General features: G+C 38.8%; 1 protein-coding gene across 14 annotated transcripts in view; it reads right to left on the bottom strand.

Annotated features, from left to right (window-relative positions):
- CARF (calcium responsive transcription factor) overlaps positions 1 to 7341 on the bottom strand; it is an 86570-nt gene that overhangs the window by 16586 nt on the left and 62643 nt on the right. For 13 of the 14 annotated variants that reach the window (XR_009599388.1, XR_009599389.1, XR_009599391.1 and 10 more), the window contains one exon: positions 4757 to 4900. The gene's annotated coding sequence lies outside the window, so the exon portion shown is untranslated. Of the gene's footprint in view, positions 1 to 3468; positions 4901 to 7341 lie in introns of those variants that run through there. The other variant, XR_009599400.1, reaches the window with a different exon arrangement.

Genomic DNA, 7341 nt, shown 5'->3' with positions numbered 1-7341 from the left:
AATGGTTCTACTAATAATGGAATGGGTGAATGGAATCAGTGAATTTAACTCAGATGACCATTATATCTACTACAATGGGCAGGAATCCCTTAGAAGAAATGGAGTAGCCATTATGGTCAACAAGAGAGTCCGAAATGCAGTACTTGGATGGAATCTCAAAAATGACAGAATGATCTCTGTTCGTTTCCAAGGCAAACCATTCAATATCATGGTAATCCAAGTCTATGCCCCAACCAGTAATGCCGAAGAAGCTGAAGTTGAACGGTTCTATGAAGACCTACAAGACCTTTTAGAACACCCAAAAAAGATGTGCTTTTCATTAAAGGGGACTGGAATGCAAAAGTAGGAAGTCAAGAAACACCTGGAGTACCAGGCAAATTTGGCCTTGGAATACAGAATGAAGCAGGGCAAAGACTAATAGAGTTTTGCCAAAAGAACACACTGGTCATAGCAAACACCCTCTTTCAACAATACGAGACGACTCTACACATGGACATCACCAGACGGTCAACACCGAAATCAGAGTGATTATATTCTTTGCAGCCAAAGATGGAGAAGCTCTATACAGTCAGCAAAAACAAGACCGGGAGCTGACTGTGGCTCAGATCATGAATTCCTTATTGCCAAATTCAGACTTAAGTTGAAGAAAGTAGGGAAAACTGCTAGACCATTCAGGTATGACCTAAATCAAATCCCTTATGATTATACAGTGGAAGTGAGAAATAGATTTAAGGGACTAGATCCGATAGATAAGAGTGCCTAATGAACTATGGAATGAGGTTTGTGACCTTGTACAGGAGACAGGGATCAAGACCACCCCCATGGAAAAGAAATGCAAGAGAGCAAAATGGCTGTCTGAGGCAGCCTTACAAATAGCTGTGAAAAGAAGCAAAGCAAAAAGCAAAGGAGAAAAGGAAAGATATAAGCATCTGAATGCAGAGTTCCAAAGAATAGCAAGAAGAGAGAGAAAAAAGCCTTCCTCAGCGATCAGTGCAAAGAAACAGGAAAACAACAGAATGGGAAAGACTAGAGATCTCTTCAAGAAAGTTAGAGACACCAAGGGAACATTTCATGCAAATATGGGCTCAATAAAGGACAGAAATGGTCTGGACCTAACAGAAGCAGAAGATATTAAGAAGAGGTGGCAAGAATACACAGAAGAACTGTGGATAAAAGAGCTTCACGACCAAGATAATCATGATGGTGTGATCACTGACCTAGAGCCACACATCCTGGAATGTGAAGTCAAGTGGGCCTTAGATAGCATCACACGAACAAAGCTAGTGGAGGTAATGGAATTCCAGTTGAGCTATTTCAAATCCTGAAAGATGATGCTGTGAAAGTGCTGCACTCAATACTCCAGCAAATTTGGAAAACTCACCCGTGGCCACAGAACTGGAAAAGGTCAGTTTTCATTCCAATCCCAAAGAAAGGCAATGCCAAAGAATTCTCAAACTACTGCACAATTGTACTCATCTCACATGCTAGTAAAGTAATGCTCAAAATTCTCCAAGCCAGGCTTCAGCAATATGTGAACCGTGAACTTCCTGATGTTCAAGCTGGTTTTAGAAGAAGCAGAGGAACGAGAGATCAAATTGCCAACATCTGCTGGATCATCGAAAAAGCAAGAGAGTTCCAGAAAAACATCTATTTCTGCCTTACTGACTATGCCAAAGCCTTTGACTGTGTGCATCACAATAAACTGTGGAAAATTCTCAAAGAGATGGGAATACCAGACCATCTGACCTGCCTCTTGAGAAATCTATATGCAGGTCAGGAAGCAACAGTTAGAACTGGACATGGAACAACAGACTGGTTCCAAATAGGAAAAGGAGTACGTCAAGGCTGTATATTGTCACCCTGCTTATTTAACTTCTATGCAGAGTACATCATGAGAAACGCTGGGCTGGAAGAAGCACAAGCTGGAATCAAGATTGCTGGGAGAAATATCAATAACTCAGATATGCAGATGACACCACTCTTATGGCAGAAAGTGAAGAGGAACTAGAGAGGCTCTTGATGAAAGTGAAAGTGAAGGGTGAAAAAGTTGGCTTAAAGCTCAACATTCAGAAAACGAAGATCATGGCATCTGGTCCCATCACGTTATGGCAAATAGATGGGGAAACAGTGGAAACGGTGTCAGACTATTTTGGGGGGCTCCAAAATCACTGGAGATGGTGACTGCAGCCATAAAACTAAAAGATGCTGACTCCTTGGAAGGAAAATTATGACCAACCTAGATAGCATATTCAAAAGCAGAGACATTACTTTGCCAACAAAGGTCCATCTAGTCAAGGCTATGGTTTTTCCAGTGGTCATGTATGGATGTGACAGTTGGACTGTGAAGAAAGCTGAGTGCCGAAGATTGATGGTTTTGAACTGTGGTGTTGAAGAAGACTCGAGAGTCCCTTGAACTGCAAGATCCAACCAGTCCATTCTGAAGGAGATCAGTCTTGGGTGTTCTTTGGAAGGAATGATGCTAAAGCTGAAACTCCAGTACTTTGGCCACCTCATGCGAAGAGTTGACTCATTGGAAAAGACTCTGATGCTGGGAGGGTTTGGGGGCAAGAGAAGGGCACGACAGAGAATGAGATGGCTGGATGGCATCACCGACTCGATGGACATGTGTTTGAGTAAACTCCAGGAGTTGGTGATGGACAGGGAGGCCTGGCATGCTGCAATTCATGGGGTCGCAAAGAGTCGGACATAACTGAGCGACTGAACTGAATAATAATGGTTCTAAATTTTTGTAATGTTAAACAATCCATAGAAATATAAACTATAATGCTACCTCACTTGGCCCATAAAACCAATGCAAAAATATAGATAGTTTAAATCATGAGATGTTCAATCTTCTTGTATAATCTAGAATATTGTATTGGCAGTAATTTCACATATTAAAGTCAGGAAAAGATAATTGTTTTTCAGTCCTTTAAACCAGTATGATTAATTCACTCTAATTTATCTAATGATTCATCTATTTATCAGAAATATTGTATGAAAATTTTTTATGTAAGTATATAAATTTCAGGCCTTCCCTGGTGACTCAAATGGTAAAGAATCCACCTACAATAGAGGAAACTGGGGTTCATCCCTGAGTTGGGAAAATCAGGTAGAGAAGGGAATGGCTGCTCACTCCAGTATTCTTGCCTGGAGAATTCCATGGGCAGAGTAGGGCTATAGCCCTGGTGGTTTATAGTCATTGGGGTCGCAAAGAGTCAGATACAATTGAGCGACTAACACTTTCACTTTTATATAATGTTCATAATCATAAATAAAAGTACAAAAACTTCAAAAATCCTGTTTCAGAGCCCTTCACCTTGGAAACAAGACTTCTTTCTCTTATAGTTTTAACCAGAAGTGTCTCTTAAGAGCAATTTTAAAGAAACAAAAACTGTTTCATTATTTTTCTTTCCATTTTAGAAATTCACTAGATATTGCCAGACTGAGCACACGATGACAGAATAATTGTTTTCACCAATTAATCTTTAATGTTTCCCTAGGGAGGGAAAAGCAGAAGAGGAACAAAATGGAAAAATGAGAGGGCGCTTTAGTCAAATACAAAATTAACATTAAAAGACTAATTATCGTTATTTAATTAAAGAGATGGGAAAAAGATTCAGCAAAAGTTATTTTGACATACATGCACGGGGGAGAGGGAGGGAGGGAGGGACAGAGTGAGAGAATCATTATAATTGGTTTAAACATTAATTCAGGTCACTTGACAATTTGATTTACATGATTAAAAAGCCAGTACTTGTTAATACTTGTGTAGTAATGATAGGGAGGGAACCTCATACTAAACAAAGTAATCTTTCTCTTTTAGATAAATAAGACCTCCTTCTGAGGTATTTTGAAGGGAAGAAGAAAAAGAAGGTGAGACAGAACAGAGGGAAATGGAGGAACACAGGATGAGGAAAGAAGAAGAAAGGACATTATATACAAATTATGATTTGAAAGGATCAAAAAAATATGGTTTTCCTTTTTTTTTTTTTCATTTTCCCCTTGCCTTTGCCAAGGAATCTTTTAAGGAGGCAATTTCATAATCCCTGGAATATATTCTGGAAGTTTCCTCTTGCCTTAAAATATAGATGGCGGTATGTTTCATATGTTCCTGCTTTTTTGCTTCAAAGTGCCTCCCAAAAGGAAAAATTTTGTTCATATCAAAAGCTCCCCCAAAGCAACCATTAAAATTCTAAATAATCCTTCTATCATTTAGAAAATTAAGACTACACATTTTGATTTTAGTACAAATACAGATAAGATGCAGGAGCTCAGCAGAGAGTGAGTGCAGAAGTAGACTAAAGATAAACTGGCACCAGTAAGTCAAATTTTATTTACTTTGTACCGAGGGGCCCCTCCCTACAACAAGAACTGGACTTCCAATGGACAAAATAAAACAACAGTAAGTAAAGTTCTGATAAGATTTTCATAAGTGACCTGAGACAGTTTTTCCCAGGGATGCTAGTCTGAAGAGAAACCTTCTGAATATACAAAACTTCTCCTCATCTTCATCCTTATGAATTTCCACTTATAGATGCACAATGAAGAAATGACAAGGACACACAGTAGTGTTGTCAGTAATAATACAGATTTCTCCCAAAATAAGTTTTTCAGTCTGATTAATCAATGGATTTTTAAAGAGTTTCTTGTTAGATATTACTCTCAGATTTAACAAACAAAACTTAGCATTTGCATTTGTAGTGTTTGATTAAGAAAAAAAAGAAATCAGAGTTCAAACCCGATATGAACTTACCTCACCATCTCACCATTGTCATTCCAAGACCCTGCACAGGCTCAAAGGGCCTCAGAAAAACATGCTGTTTCCAACTTGGTCAGATTTTGATGGGACCTCCAAAACAGTCATATATTGGCTCCTTTAAAATACTTCCAAAATTACCTGTTGATAAAGCAAAACTGAGTTTTTTGCTTACTGCAGTAGGGAGAATACTATTTTGACAGTCTTAGCAGTCTTCACAGGGAAGTCAGAGGTACAATCTTTATGAGCTTCGGGGATCTGGTTTAAGATGAGTTTCAACACAGGGGATCTGAATGGAAATAGGGAAAATTTTTATTACATATTTTTTGATTGCACAAAGGGAGGTGAGAATTTAGAAGTGTCTTTCACAATCTTCTGCATTTTTGGTCTAATGGTCTGCTATTCCCTACACAACCTGAATTGTTCAACAGCCTGGAACTTCTTTGATTTAAAATGGTTTTTCCTTTGTTAGAATTGATAGCACTTACCACGAAATATCAATAACCTCAGATATGCAGATGACACCACCCTTATGGCAGAAAGTAAAGAGGAAATAAAAACCCTCTTGATGAAAGTAAAAGTGGAACATGAAAAAGCTGGCTTAAAGCTCAATATTCAGAAAACAAAGATCATGGCATCTGGTCCCATCACTTCATGGCAAAGAGATAAGGAAACAGGGGAAACAGTAACAGACTTTATTTTCTTGGGCTCCAAAATCACTGCAGATGGTGATTGCAGCCATGAAATTAAAAGACGCTTACTCCTTGGAAGGAAAGTTATGACCAACCTAGATAGCATATTCAAAAGCAGAGACATTACTTTGCCGACTAAGGTCCGTCTAGTCAAGGCTATGGTTTTTCCAGTGGTCATGTATGGATGTGAGAGTTGGATTGTGAAGAAAGCTGAGCGCCGAAGAATTGATGCTTTTGAACTGCGGTGTGGGAGAAGACTCCTGAGAGTCCCTTGGACGGCAAGGAGATCCAACCAGTCCATTCTGAAGGAGATCAGTCCTGGGATTTCTTTGGAAGGAATGATGCTAAAGCTGAAGCTCCAGTACTTTGGCCACCTCACGTGAAGAGTTGACTCATTGGAAAAGACTCTGATGCTGGGAGGGATTGGGGGCAGGAGGAGAAGGGGACGACAGAGGATGAGATGGCTGGATGGCATTACGGACTCGATGGACGTGAGTCTGAGTGAACTCCAGGAGTTGGTGATGGACAGGGAGGCCTGGCGTGCTGCGATTCATGGGGTCGCAAAGAGTTAGACACGACTGAGCGACTGAACTAAACTGAACTGAACCACATAATTTTACAATTGGTTGATTAAATGTTTGCTTGCCACTATACTGAATCCCTGTAGGGCTAGGATTAGATTCAGTTCATTTTTCTTACAGTCAGCAGGGAACACATTGTCTGGTTCTCAATAAATACTCAAGTCACTATTACCCATGAGTGGAGAAAAACACACAAACCTGCTGACTAATCCGATTCTCAATTTATGGACATGACCTCAAATGAATCTTTAATCAAGTAGGACTATTAATATTCTTTCCTAGTTTACTCTTTTATTAGCTTTTCTCCTCAACTAACACATGACCCCCCTTCACCCCTGCACCAATCTCCACACTCCCCTAAGGGTCTTGCTTCTTATTTAACTGAGAAAACTGAAGTAGTAAGAGTAGTATTTCCACAGATTTTCGCTTGTACCCACCCACTTGCATCTTTACCCATGTAGTCCGTCTGGTCATCATCCATCCATAGATGAGGTACCCATGCTTCTTTAAGCAGAGCAAGTACTTCTCAATCTTGCAGTTCCCTCTTAACTGCATTATTCCTCATGCTATCTGCCTTAACAATCTTACTCTTTAAAAATTTGCTTACGTCTTCCTTAATGAAGCCCACTCTGCTTACCCTATTCAAAATGGAAATTCTCTCCACACTGAACCCTTTCTCTGCTCCATTTTCATTCCATATTATTTATCAACCTAACATAGAAGTACTTTATACACATATATATTACATATAAGTACATATAATAGACATATATTGTTTATTATTTATTGTGTATCACCCTCTACTGGAATATAAACTCCCCAAAGGTAGGCAATCTGTTTTCTTAAATGAATGAATGTCCATCTATAAGATTTTAGAATGTTTTTATAGAACATAAGTATAAAAAACACAAGAGATTCTAAAAGCAATTACAGATGTAATAGTCATGGCCAGAAAAATGTTATACAATTTTATTAACATTACAGTACCCAATAAATTACCCTATCACTTCCATTGGATCGCCATATCTATTTTCAAAAATCTGTGATGCTTAATTTTTCACTCAGATTTTAGGAAAGCATTTTGATTCAACAGGCTGCTTTAATAGATCATTTAAATAAGACTTCTAAACACATACTAAGCAAAACGTAAAACCTTAGCCTAGCCCTGTAGACTTGCTATTATTTAACCTGTCTTTTATCTTTCAAACCTATTATTTCCCCTGCTTCTTAAATTCCCTAAATTCCCTGAATAAAGTTCTCACCACAATGAACCTACAACCACCCTCAAAATGAGCTATATAATTCCACT

Source organism: Ovis aries, chromosome 2 (assembly GCF_016772045.2).
Source record: "Ovis aries strain OAR_USU_Benz2616 breed Rambouillet chromosome 2, ARS-UI_Ramb_v3.0, whole genome shotgun sequence".
In the NCBI taxonomy this organism is placed as follows: Eukaryota; Metazoa; Chordata; class Mammalia; order Artiodactyla; family Bovidae; genus Ovis; species Ovis aries.
Note: the sequence above shows the minus strand (reverse complement) of the source record. Positions and strands in the feature narration are given on the sequence as shown.